Below are 14773 nucleotides of genomic sequence, written 5' to 3'. Positions count from 1 at the left end.
ACGTTTAAAATTAAATTGCAAATAAAAAAAACTTTAAAATATAGTTGCATCATACAGAAAATAACAATAAAAAGTTTTAACATATTTTTCAAAATAAACATGAAATTTCCCGGTAATACTCAGTTCCTAAATTCAGGATGATTTGTGTACGATTGTCTTGATATCCTTGCTTCAATGAAAATGCAGAACTGTAACGTGATAGATTCTGGTTGTAACGTGACAGATCATTGAGAATACTCCATAAAATCGAAAACAAAGTTTTTCTTCGGGAAAACTATATTTCGAACTCATCCTTGTTTTCTAAGATTCAACTCATGTCCTACTAACTGTTTTCATGCAAATTTGGGGGCCAACGGAACAGACTTTTTCTATTTAGTCGGGCAACCTCCAAACTAACTGCGAAAATTGTGTAACGTGACAGACGTATCAAAATGACAATAAAGTGAAAACGATTCATGATAGAAAAAAACTTTCTGTAGAAAAAATGTGCGGTTTAGTGACCTTAATAATGTGCAGTTGTGATAGAATATGGTTTTATTGTTTTTGCTGACTTATCTTATGAAATATGCGTAAAAATGTAAAGTGACAGCCAGAAGCCTTTACCATATGCATGTTCACTAGCGCTACCTAGTGGCAGAATCCTAAACTATTCAGTGAATCGCTTCAGTGAATCGCTTCGTGCTTCAAATGATACGAGTACTCGTGTTACAAAATTTGACGCGAGTGCCGAAGGGTTCATATGGACAAAAAGTTATGATTACGTGAAATATTATAGATCAAAGAAAGTATTTATTATATTTTATAGCGGAATCCATATTTACGGTATTGTTTTCACGTCTAGATCCGTTTACACTCTCTCATTCTGCTACTGTCAACAGAAGGCTTATAGCACCCAGTCGTCGCCAGTCTAAGGATCAAATGTCATCAATGGACTTAGACTCGCGTAGAGGCATGTGACTTAGTTTATAATTTAACGCTTCAGATTTTATTCATTTAGGTTTAGTTCAATTTAAGCTTAGTTTTATGTAGTTAATTTTTTTTAAAGTTCACGCATCAACATTCCGGCCACCTTGAAGTAACACGAATATTTCAAATTCACTTCTTTCTTGTACTTCTTCTATTCATCATCTGAACTAGAATCAGACGATGCTTCCGATGTCGGAAGCAAGACTAGTCTGGGCGAACAACTGAATCGAATGTGGCGGGTTTCAGGGTGACGACGCGAAAGACTCCATCTTTGCTCTGGTGCACCTGGATGATTTTTCCGATTGATCATTGGGTTGGCGGCATACATGCGTGCTTGATCACCACAACTCGCCCGGGTTCAATGGTGACTTTGTGATGCTGCTTCCAAATCCACGCTTCTGAGTGAGCTGCCAATGCGATAGTCGATTGTCCAGTACGGGTTATAGGCTGGTTCATATAAGGAAATGGCCTGAGGTCAAGGCTTTCAGGTCTGACGGATCGGACGGTATGGTGGTGAGAGGTCTCGAGTTTGGACACATCTCGATCTGGGCGAGTATTGTTTGTTCTTGTAGCTGACATTCACACTGCCGATCTCACGCAGCACATGGTGCTTAACTGACTTGACGGCCGCTTCCCACAGACCTCCGAAGTTCGGAGAGCGTCGTGGAATGAATCGCCAAGTAATTTTATTCTCGGTACACCAGTCGAGAATCTTCGTTCGTTCCCCTGATCAGACTTTAGCATCTGATGGATTCGGTTGAGCTCGTTGGTAGCTCTTTTGCATGCGGTGTCGTTGTCGCTGTGAATTTTCTTCATTCTTCCTCTACGGGTGACAAAATGGCGGAAGGCAGCCAGGAAGGCTGGCGTGGAGTGATCAGAGACCAATTTGATGTCGGTGCACGCTTGCATATCGGCGATTATGTGTACACCGCATACGATGAAAGGTATGGTTGGTGATATTCGCGAGGACGGTTTGACGGAGCTTGCCACGGAAACAATGGTGCAGAGAACGATGACTCGGCTACTGCTGCCGAAATCACGGCGACTTTGCTGGCAAAACAGTGAAACCGATAGCCATTGCGGTCCTATCCACCAAAACTCGAAGTTCATGATGTCGGTCGGATATTAGGTCTGCTGAGTTGGATTCTCCGAGAAAGTGCTACCAAGTGCAAGATCCGGTAGTGGATTGGATTCTAGACACTCGGTTTGCCACGAACGGTTTTCCAGGGTATTCAGAGCACGATTGCAGCCAGTAGAGGACTGTCGTCGAATCAACCCAGAAAAACACTTCGCATAATGTCGCATAATGACTTCATCACCTTCTCACATGGGCTTGCCAACAACACGGCGGAACACAACTCTAGGCGTGCAATCGATTGGCAGGTGGATAACAGTGCGACCTTGGATTTTGACGCTACTGTTAGCTGAAGACGAATCCCCGCAGTGGATTCAGATCGTACGTAGCAGCATGCACTCTGAGACTTCGGAGAAATAGTGGAGCTGAATGGTTTCGGCCTTGACCTGCGATACGAATCTGGGAATGCGGATTGTGGAGATTGCATCTAACGTATTCTAATTCATCGGTCTTCAATGTCCACAGACATTTCATGAACTGCTCCGCAACAGTGATTGTTGGGCCAATTAGTCCTAGTGGGTTGAATATTTGCGCAATGTAGGACATGACCTTTCTTTTGGTCTGGACGGGTGGTTTCTAAAGGCAACTGGACGCTGAAGCACATCGTATCGGACTTCGGCTCACAAGCGAGGACTAGTGTGAATACGGATTTTTCGTTCTGTAGATCATGCAGTGGTAGCGGAGGAATTGGATGCTCACTTCTTTAGCGGAAGGCCAGCTAAGGCAGGTATTACGGAAACTTGTTGGCGAAGGGGAACTGCGGATTGGATATCGTCAGCTTTCGATATAAAGTCATCAACGTAAAAATCTTGCTTAACGTATCTATGGTGGTGACATACTTGTTGCCTTTATCCTGTGCAACTTGTAGGGGGGTACGGGTTGTCAGGAATGGTGTGGATGCAAACCGTATGTAGTGGAGCTCGTACGTTAGGGACCATTCATAAATTACGTAACGCTTTTAGGGGGGGAGGGGGTTCGACAAGTTGTTACATATTGTGACATAGGGGAAGGGGGAGTAAGCTAGATCGTTACGTAATATGTTTTCACCGAAGAAAAAAAAATTCAAGGAATTTGTTACGTAATAAGGGAGGGAGGGATAAAGAAATTTGTGACAGTTTGTTACATGGGGGGAGTCAATTTTGGGCAATTTTTGCGTTACGTAATTTATGAATGGTCCCTTACGAGAGGATCATCGCGGTTGGGATGCCATAGAATGCGTTGAAGCGGTCGGTCCTCGGGATGCAGCTGGATCTGCCGGTACATCTTCTCGATGTCAGCTACGATGGCCATCGAGTGTGTGCGGAACCACATGACGATCAACAACAGTTCCATCTGGACAATAGATCTAACGAGCTCCTTATCGTTGACGGAAAATCTTGAAGATGTTTTACACAACGCGTCCAAAACAACTCTGACCTTTGTGGTTGTGCTAGATTCCTTGGACACAGGATGGTGCGGGAGGTAGCAGTGCGGATTCCATCGTCTTCTGGATTCTTTATGTGCGCCATTCGTGCGAATTCGTCCATGAACTTGCAGTGTGCGTCCTTTGTGGGTGAATCACGCTCTAGATGCTTCTCAAGGCTCAAGAAACGTCTTTCGACAATGGCTGTAGATCCGGCGAGATTGACTAGCGGATTACGGGTTAGTGGCCAACGATTGTGATAACGACCGAACGAATCGCGAGTTATGGTTGTAGCGTAAAGTTCTTCACCCTATTTTTCTTCAACGGAATACACAGAACACGGCTTAACAGATTCTAGCCACCAGAACTTCTGCAATGCTTGTTCTAAGTTATCTCTTGAGGATCAGGAATTCAAACTTGGTGCAGTCCGGTATCGACTTCGACTTGATTATTGCAGTTAGTTGTCACTTGATCGACTTGGTGAATTCACCTATACCCGTTACTGCGATATCCACCTCGGTGCGACGAAAGCTCAGGGAATTTGCAAGTTTCTTGGTGATGAAGTTGCAACTGGATCCGGAATCTAGGAGTGCGCGTGCGGGGATCTTGTTGTCATTCTGATCTACGACGAGGATGGAAACAGTTTCTAGTAAAACTGTACTATGCTTCGATAGGCTTACTTGGCTGTTCGGTTTCACCGAAGTTGAAGGGACAGGGACGGCGGACGTCGATGGAATCGGTTGACTTTCCGCGATAACAGGAGTCGATTACGTCTTCGACGATACTGATTCGTGCAGCGGAGAGTGGTGTTTTTCGTGGCAGTAGTGGCAAGCGAACTTGGAGGTACAGTTCCTGGTTTGGTGTCCAGTACAGAAGCAATTCTAGCAAAGGGCTTACTTTTGGGAAACCAGCTCACGGCGCTGGCAGACGAACATCTCGGCAAATACTGGGCATTGGAAGAGGAAATGTTTCTTTGGACAGGCGAGGCACGAGAGTGCGCGCTACTTCGGTTAAACGGTAGCTGCTTGTACGCCAGCTTGAACGACTTTGAAGTTGGAATCGGACCGGCCATCTTGACTGTACCCGGTTGTTGGAACCGATATTGTAGGCCCGTTACGACAGACGTCAGCATTCGGGCACGTTGGTAGAGGAACTCGATCAGAGCATCTTAGGTAACGTCGTCGTTATTGCTGGTTTTCTCCTTCCAAGCACGTAGCGTAGTTGGGTTAAGCTTGTAGCAAAGGAGGTTGACCAATGGGATGGTCCAATAATGGACTGACGCGCCCATTTTTTCCAAAACCCGCACATGCTGCTGGAAATCATCAGCCAATCCATGGATTTGTTGCGAATTCTTTCGCTTGACAGGTTGGAGTACGTACAGAGTTCAGAAGAGCTGACGCTTCAGGAACCGCTTGTTGTCGTACCGATTTAACAATGCTTCCGAAGTCGATGCGTAGTTGTCCACTTCAATGTCTACGAGCTCGAATGGCTTCCGAGTTTATCCTTCAAGCTACTGAGACTTCGCAACCGTCGAAATAACTGCATTGCTGTGGATCATCGACGTGTACGTGTCACAGAATGCGAACCAACGCGAGAAATCACCGTTAAACTTGAACGAGAACGAAATATGAGCCGCCATTGTTCTGTTCAGCATGTTTGGGTTGGGGTCAGCAGCACGATTGGATAGCAGAAACCCTTTGACCGTACATCTCGAGATCCATAATCTCTTTCTAGCGGATATCCAACATCTCCGGCTTATCGTACAGCTCGATTTGTCCTCGAACCCCCAGGAACCCCTTGTAGATCAGATCCAGTTGATCGAGGCGAATTAGAATTTGGCAGGCATCCCGATCGCAATTGAAATTCTCCGCAAACTACTCTACGGCATTCTATACCTCTGTACCTGTACTTCGACAGATTCTTTTCTGTGTTTATCGCTATTTTTGATCCACTCCACTGAGATAGTAGGCGAGGTCTCTTTCGAGACAGTTTTGTTTTTTCCGTCAGTTTTTTTTTCTCTGCACTATTTTGCTGCAGTTTCAGAAGTTTTACTAGTTGGACAACTTCAGACGAATTCTCGGTGGTGGAACACGGAGTGCTATACGGGGAATAGCTAATTCAGCGTTCCCGGAACGATTTTGGCGTCATTGTGCTGCTCGTGCAAGCGGAACGTTTGCCGGGCCTAACGCTGCTGGCTGTGTTCGGAAGTGACATCAGCTATCACCGTGCAGGAGACACTGCTGGATGGCGGTGAGCTGTTTGCTTCATAGGTCGTCGTACAATGAGAGCAAAATCAACGTCACCGATAGACCCCAGCTGTGGTTGCTATATGCATCGCGGCTAGCAAGTTCCAGCAGCAAAACTGACACTGCCGACGTCTGAATATATTGCGTTGTCTTCATCATCGTCATCAGAAGCAAAACATCATTCCACAACCTACGCCGACAGGGCCACAACGCAGTGGATGTATCTGCAATTACCGGTGAGATCGATCTGATTATATTGTTTCTACTTTCAAATTGTTATGGCATTTTTTCGATAGTGGTAGGTGATTTTATTCCTTCTAAGTATTTCATTACTTTTTATTTTCACTGTCTAACTGTAAGGTTCGTTGTAGGCATTTAATCCATGACAAGTCCCAGAAAGAATATATGATTATCGCACTGGCGACAGTGATCGTATCCTGCCTGCAAAGCAAGATCACACACTGTATCTAGCGGGGAAATTGAGTCGATCGAATGTGTTGGGTGGCAGCTGCGGTTGTGTGTGATTTCGCTTTGCAGATAGGGTACGATCACTGTCGCCAGTGCGATAACCATATGATCTGTCTGAGACGTTTTCATATCTCAGAGATAGCATAAGGGTTAGTGCATTTGGCCGGAGTCTCGAAGGTTGCGGGTTCGAATCTCGCCTTTTAGGGAATTTTTTCACACAATTGTTTTCACTTCATTCTCCACTTTGATCAGTTTACCCCGTTGGGTACCAAAAAAGGCTTAAATAAGGCTAAAAACTAAATAAATGAATTATTAGAGAATGACACGCAAATTGAACGAATTTATCTTGCCCGTCGCGAGCGTACCAATCTACGCGAATTTATCAAACAGAAAATTTAAAAAAAGAATCAGTTCTGAGTCGTCGTAAATCACCGACGGACTATTGACAGGGGTACGCACGCACTATATTGACTGTAGCGAGTTATCGTTGTCAACAGCCTCTATCAACTGATTTTCGCCCATTCCATCTACCACAGCTGCCAGGTGTACCTACCAGTGAATCACAATAGTTTGATTGTATTGTGCGATCGCTTGGTTCGGTAGTTTTTATAGCATTTAGATTCACAAATTTGAATTAAGTTTATAATTTAACGCTTCAGAATTTATTCATTTTAGCCAAGATTAATTTCATTTTACGTTTAGTTAAATTAAAGCTTAGTTTTAGGTAGTTCGTTTGCTTTAAGTTCACGCATCAACAATGGAATTAATTCGCACATAGTTAAACCGAGTAAAACATGTACCCATTTCCTTGTGAAGTTTAACGTGTGCTTTTCACTTTGCTCAATTTGAAACTGTGCATGTACATGAAACCATCCGGACGACATAGTCATCATGTCGCTCGTTTGGCAAGTGAGCAACGATTGATTGAAACAGACATGCGGCACCTCAATTTCTAATTTTTTTTTTGTATTTGATTGAACCACTTACATGCTATTGTTGTCTCTTCCTGAAAAATATGCCTCCAAAATGGCAATTTTCCTATTTTTCGTGAAATTTTCAATTTTACCGGTTTTTTAAAAAAACTGCTTTAATAGCACAGATAATTAGTTATTACCGATATTCAAGTTAGGCGTTTCTAAAGCAGCTGGTACATAAATGATTAAAATTCATCTTGTAATAGAGGGATTCCATGAGAAACCGGCCGACCGCAAAATATGACCATCGTAGATTCGAACGAAACTTTGCAGGTGTGTTCGGTGTATGAATCTCCATGATATTCTCTGGCAATTGGAATATTTTGATACAAGAGCAATTTTTCAAAAGGGCGTAAACGTTTCTACGTGCATAAATTTCAAAAATTTTTTGTTCGTTCACTGTATTTTATACAGCAAAACTGTCTGAGAACGAGTTACAGGGTATAAATACTTCTACCCAAAAAAAATATACACTGAAAAAAATGTTGTGTTATTTTTCAAAAAAACAAAAATTTATGTTAAATTTTAAATTGCGAAAAAACCCATTTTTTAAAATTTTTATATTTTGTCTACGAAAACCTAAAGAGAAAAGAAACATTTTGAATGTGATTGCATGATGGAGAACTTATCGGTAAAAAAGTTTTTCTAACAATAACTTCATACATGTTTTAAAATTTCATACTAATTGACATACAAAATTGTAATTTTATCACAGAATATAATTCTAAGAATCATTTAAAATCAAAATGCATTTCACAAAAATCTTCCAAAATCCGATAGTTTTCGAGATATTTGGAATTTTGCTCCATCAAAAACAATTAATTCCTGTAATTATGCTCCTTTCAAAAGTTATTCGCGTTACCCCATCATAAAATGTCAAAAATCTAATGTTTATCCTTTTAAAGACGTAAAAGCAAATTTTTTAGTGTATTTGGAGCATGGAGAAGCTCTCAGTAAAAAAGTTTTCTTAACAACTTTTGACATATTTTTATAATTCATACTATTTGCAGTCAAAAATACAATTTTCTTTTTGAATATGATTCTAAACGCTTTTTTAAATCGAAATGCTCATAACAAAAATTTTCTGAAATGTAGTATTTCTCGAGATATTTTAACTTTTGTATTAACAACACAATTATTTTGTTTTATTACGACCTTTTCATAAGTTATGCGCGTTTCTCCATCAACAATAATAGATTTTTCAAAAGGCCCATAAACTTTCCTACAACTTTTCCTTTGACATCAAGGCGATATTGTGAACCATTTGAAAGCTACATGAAAGTAACCAAAATATTATTTAACCATTGGGTCTGATGATTAAACTATATAGTTGAACCTTATTTTGGTTGCTTTCATGTAACTTTCAAAAGATTTACAATATCGCCTTGAAGTCAAAGAAAAAGTTGCAGGAAAGTTTATGGGCCTTTTTAAAAACCTATTATTGTTGATGGAGAAACGCGAATAACTTATGAAAAGGTCGTAATACAACAAAATAATTGTGTTGTTAAAACAAAAGTTAAAATATCTCGAGAACTACTACATTTTAGAAAATTTTTGTTATAAGCATTCGATTTGAAATGGCGTATAGAACCATATTCAAAAAGAAAATTGTATTTTTGACTGCAAATAGTATAAATTATAAAAATATGTCAAAAGTTGTTGTTAGGAAAACTTTTTTATTGAAAGCTTCTCCATGATCCAAATACACTGAAAAAGTTGCATTTACGTTTTTAAAACGATAAACATTAGATTTTTGAGATTTTATGATTGGGTAACGCGAATAATTTTTAAAAAGAGCATAATTACACGAATTAATTGTTTTTGATAGAGCAAAATTCCAAATATCTCGAAAACTATCACATTTTGGAAGATTTTTGTTAAATGCATTTTGATTTTAAATTATGCTTATAATTATATTCTGTAATAAAATTACAGTTTTGTATGTCAATTAGTAGGAAATGTAAAAACATTGTTATTGTTAGAAAAACTTTTTTACTGATTTTTTCTCCATCATGCAATCACCTTCAAAATGTTTCCTTTCTCTTTAGGTTTTTGTTGACAAAATATAAAAATTTAAAAAAATGGGTTTTTTCGCAATTTAATTTTTTAACAGAAATTTTTATTTTGTTGAAAAATGACACAACATTTTTTTCAGTATATATTTTTTCGGACAGAAGTATTCATTCCCTGTAACTCGTTCTCAGATAGTTTTGCTGTATAAAATACGGTAATCGAACAAAAAAAAATTGAAATTCATACACGTGGGAACGTTTACGCCCTTTTGAAAAGTTGCTCTTGAGTCAAAATAATCTTATTACCTGTGGAAAATGTTTAGTCTTCCATGCCGGTGAAATTTGTAAAGTTTCATCGGAATCTAAGATGGTCGGTCACGATTTTAAAAATTTTGGACGGATCTTCGTGGAATTCCTCAATAGCGGAGTTATAAACGTTAAAATCTTGTATAGTTCCTTTTTTTCATGGACTTGTTGACTTTTCTCGGTGAAAATGAAATTTTCACAGAGAAAAGTCAACAAGTCCATGCAATAAATATGTTGCGGTGACCATAAAATCTTATACGTTTATAGTTTCGTTACATAGGAGATTTTTCAGGTATTAGAATGGCACATAGCTCCATGTAGGGGAGTAAGGTACTTTTAATGTCAAAAAGCTAAAACCTCTATCGACTGCAGCAGCGCAAGACAAGCCCTTTTTTCGAAGTATTCATCAAATACGAACCGAAATTAAAACTTTTTGAACGAAATTAAGAAAAAAAAACTTTTCCCTGCTTTAAATTACCGGGTAATAATATCGCAATCTTCCAGCAGCAAAAAGATTTATTCATCTCGCGCACGGCTTCGGAAGCACGTTCTGGAAGATTTTCTCGGCTCGACACAACTATCATCCAAGTCCGGGTTGAGTCCTTTCGCATCCATCTTCCGCCGGTCGGGAGTGAGACACTGTCTCAACGTGAGGACATTTCAACCCATCCACGAAAATAAGCTTATGCACCCACCCAACCATCCACACCGCACTTCCTTCTCTCCCCCGCTTTCGTCCTTCCGAAGCGCTGTGTAATATAATTATGGTTTTAAAAAATTATTAATGAGACTTTCTTTGTTTCATATCATTTTCTTTCGCCTTTTCCATCTGTCATTTGATATTTTCCCGTCCTCCCTACGGAGCATCTTTGCGAAGTTCGATTAGGGACGAGGATAATTACATCCCGGTTGGGGTACCATTTCTATCATAGTTCACCGGTCATTCTTCGAGTAAAGTGTCCGGGTAGTAAGTAGGTAGGCAATTTTCCCACGTCATAAATAATAGAAGAGAAAGAAACCCGTAAATATGCAAGTAGGCTAGAAAACGAACTGAAAACAATTTTACTGCAGCGTAATTATGGCGTAGAAAAACTGAAATTTTTACCCCTTTAAATTATTCTTCCTATTTGGGCACTATTTCCGCGCCACCAACGACGAAAAGCTGCCAGCCAGCCAGCCAGCCAGCCAGCCAGCCAGCTTTCCACCAGTCCACCCTCAAGCGCATCGGCAAGAGAGTAAAGCCATGTCAAGTGATCCTCGAATTTTTCGCAAAATCACCGATCTTCATGAGGTATATTTTATTGTATAGGGATTATGGTGATTAGCTTTTGGTATAAATATTTCGTTACAATTCCTTTTTTTCTTTAAGATATTAACCCTTAAACTTTATTGCATGATAAAATTGAAAATTTTATATCTCAAAAACTACTGAAGATAATTCAATGAATTTTTGCACACTTATGGCATGATATTTGCACTATCTTATAAAAATATTTTTACTTTATAATTGCGTGAATAACGGTACTTTGCATCTATTTAAAATTTTCAATTGTATTTTTTCTTGTGTTCTTCACGCTAAAAAATTTCAAAACGTATGTTAAGTTATGCGGCAATCTTTCACCTTCAATAATCTGTATTTTATAATTTTTCATTTTTGTTCCTATCGAGAGTTATGGAGGATTTTGTAACAGTGCGCTGTTTCAACGCACGGCCCACTTTGATGCAGCCCGCGAGAACGTTCATATTGGCAACGTCGCACGTCACTACGTCAGAAAGCGCATCGTGTAGGAAGTGCGCATCGCATGACTAAAAGAAACCATATCTCTCGATTGGCGCAAAAGGGCAAACTTTTCAATACGAATTATCGAAGGTAATTTTTTTCCGGATATTTTGAGATGCGTTAAATTTTTTTGACTGAAGTGCACAACGAAAATTATCGTTGTTAAATATATTTTTTATTATTATAATTTAATGCTACTAACGATTAACATCTTTAAAAACACTTTTGTTAGTCAAAATACATCTACGTTATATCCAAATTCTTTTTTAGTCTACAACATTACTATATGAAAGTGGAAAATCTTATGCCAAATCTTATGCATTTTATTTCACGTTTTTATTTTCACCGAGTGAACAACGATGTGTCTTTTGAAAAAAGTTTACATAAAATCTGTTGTTCAATCGCATCGATGTTGGGGTTTTTTATCACTATTGCTTCTGTTAATTCTGTTGATTGGTGGTTCACCAAGTTCTGGTACGATATTATTTATTTTTGTCGAATTTCAATTATTCATCAACGATCTTTATTTCAAAATCCTCGTTACAGTTTTCCGCATGTACCTGTTGAGTCATCGAATATTCCAGTTCCATTACTTTGGCAAACACTATAAGAAGAAAAATTAAACGCGTAAATTTTCCTATATTTTAAACGCGTTATAGTGGAACCCATTACTATAAACATTGGATGTAAAATCGAAAATTTAAGGAAAATTGTGTTTTGTTCATGTCTATATTTATTTTCGTTGTATTTTTTGCGCCCATTACGACATATGCTACACATGTGTTGACTAATATAATTTTTAAATTTATCACTCCACATGGATGCCATAAAAACAAGATACGACGAACATATTTATGAATTTTTTTTAACGGAATACATCATTCGTGTGATCGACCCATATTTATAACATAAATCAATCGAATGTTTTTTTGAGCAAATATTGTATATCTTGAGATAATATAGCATTTCGTCCAGTTCTCTCTATATGGGAAACACCCAAGTGCGATCGAAACAAAAACAAACGTCAAAACGTTTTCTCACTCGCACTGATGCAAATTAAATGAGCGCGTAATTTAACGCACGACCCGATGACGCATGGCTGAAAAGGCGCTATGTGGATTTAAGAAAAGATTCACAATCTACCTCTTAGACAGAACCAAGTGAAAATAAAACGTGGTGAAGTATGTCAATTTGTGAAAAATATGCTAACGCAGATTAAAACATGCCCACTGCTCAACTTTGCTCATCGGCTGGCAATAACCGAGCGCACTTGTCCGAGGTATTGAGTGACAGAAAATTAAATAACTCTTGAACAATATAATAACGCTAAAGAGTATGCAAATTACTCAGAAAACATTCACTTTCAATTATCCATAAAGAAAAGCTTGTCTTTTTGCTTTAATCTCAGAGATGCCAATTTTGAACATGAGATACGCTCCTTCAAAGCGATGCGCATTAGGACGTTGCGACGTGCGGCATTGCCAATATGTACGTTCTCGCGGGTTGCATCAAAATGGGCCATGCGTTGAAACAGCGCACAGTTACAAAATCCTCTATAACTCTCGATAGGAACAAAAATGAAAAATAATAAATACAGATTATTGAAGGTAAAAGATTTTTGCATAATTTGACATAAGTTTTGAAAATTTTTAGCGTGAAGAACATAAGAAGAAATACAACTGAAAACTTTAAATAGATGCAAAGTACCGTTATTTACACAATTATAAACCAAAAACATTTTTATAAGATAGTGCAAATATAAGTGTGCAAAAAATCATTGAATTATCTTCAGTAGTTTTTGAGATACAAAATTTTCAATTTTATCATGCAATAAAGTTTAAGGGTTAATATCTTAAAGAAAAAAAGGAATTGTAACGAAATATTTATACCAAAAGCTAATCACCATAATCCCTATACAATAAATTATACCTCATGAAGATCGGTGATTTTGCGAAAAATTCGAGGATCACTTGACATGGCTTTACTCAAGACAAATAAATAATTTCAGCCAAATTGTAAATGACGACCGCAGGAAAGCGATTACACCCCGTCCGGATGAGGCGGGCACATATCGGTGCAGGTAGGTTTGTCAGTGGTGCACAAAAAAAAAAATAAGGAAACGGTTAAATTTTATTTCCGCTAGCCAGACAAATAAATGAACACACGCAATGCGGAGGAGCTGTTTTGCGGTGTGGTTTATGGTTCGCATGACGCCTCCTAGCTCAGCCGGTGAAAGGGTCAGCATTATGCAGCCAGTCTGGGTTTGTGTGTGTGTGTTTGCGAGGATTAAAGGAGCAGGTGCGATTCACCAATTTTTTTGCTTATTTGGTAGGAGATATCGGGATAATGAGGAAATATTTAAATTTGTGAGCTTGAGGAACTTGGTGCAGTAAATTTCCAAGTTTCCACTCTATTTCATTTTTTGGATATTTGCACACTTGGTTCCAACTACTTCAGCACTTTAGAGTTTAACCCTGCCAGATCTGACTAACAATACAGTTTAGTAACGTCAAATATGCTTGATGATGAATATTGTGCATCTATCCGGACAGTTTTTTTTTTAAATTTCGCTTCCAGAAGGCGTTTCCGTTACATTTAAGCGGAATGAAAACTCAGGATCTGGCAAGGAATTTACAGCTACAAACCAAAATTTCTGATTTTCCAACACCTTGCCATATCCTTTTCCGAAAGTAATTTATTCTACCTAAGAGTCATGAAAAACTGGATTTTTACTTTCGTATTATGACTGAAACATAATTTTGTTAGGTAATTGATGGCACTCAATGTGGTACGAACGAAAACTGTTTGGTTTTTATTCCCCCGTAGAGATTCGTTCCAATTGACCTTCAAGTCAACGATATATTAATTGCGGACAGGCAAAAACCAACATCATAAAACGAATGAAACTTCCGAATCGAATTCGCCGGCAGAATCTTATTTACTACTACTACCTTGGCACGTTGATTACTTTTCTTTGTGTTCGCATTTCCCACCGCAAATCAAACCACCGAAGGAAAACCATTTATCGATTATTTATACATCAGCAGAAAAGGCAGCACGAAATATGATTGTGATAAATCACTGCATTTTGGCCTTTGATCTCTGATTGGGTTCGGGAATTTATTAGCGTAATATTAGATTATAGTTCGAGTATGGAAACAGTCGGCCAGTGAAGGCGGGGAAAAATCCAGCACACTCAAGAACGCTCAAGAGTATTCGATTTGCTCGACGATTGTTTGATGTGTAAACAGATGACTGGTGCCTGCTCGGTCATGGTAATTGAGCTTTCCCCGTTGCTGACTGGTGCCAATAAATCATAACAGCAGCAGCGGTTCAGTCAGAAATCATGTTTCCGAAGGTTTACCGGTTGCGATAAGCCAATCTCGTGCAAGGATTAGCTGGTACTGCTACTTGATTAGCTTTCCTCGCCGGGGAAAGATCAATTACCACAGACGTTGTGCGTGGGTGAATTGACTTTGCAAAG

The sequence above is a fragment of the Topomyia yanbarensis genome, chromosome 3 (assembly GCF_030247195.1).
Source record: "Topomyia yanbarensis strain Yona2022 chromosome 3, ASM3024719v1, whole genome shotgun sequence".
In the NCBI taxonomy this organism is placed as follows: domain Eukaryota; kingdom Metazoa; phylum Arthropoda; class Insecta; order Diptera; family Culicidae; genus Topomyia; species Topomyia yanbarensis.
Note: the sequence above shows the minus strand (reverse complement) of the source record.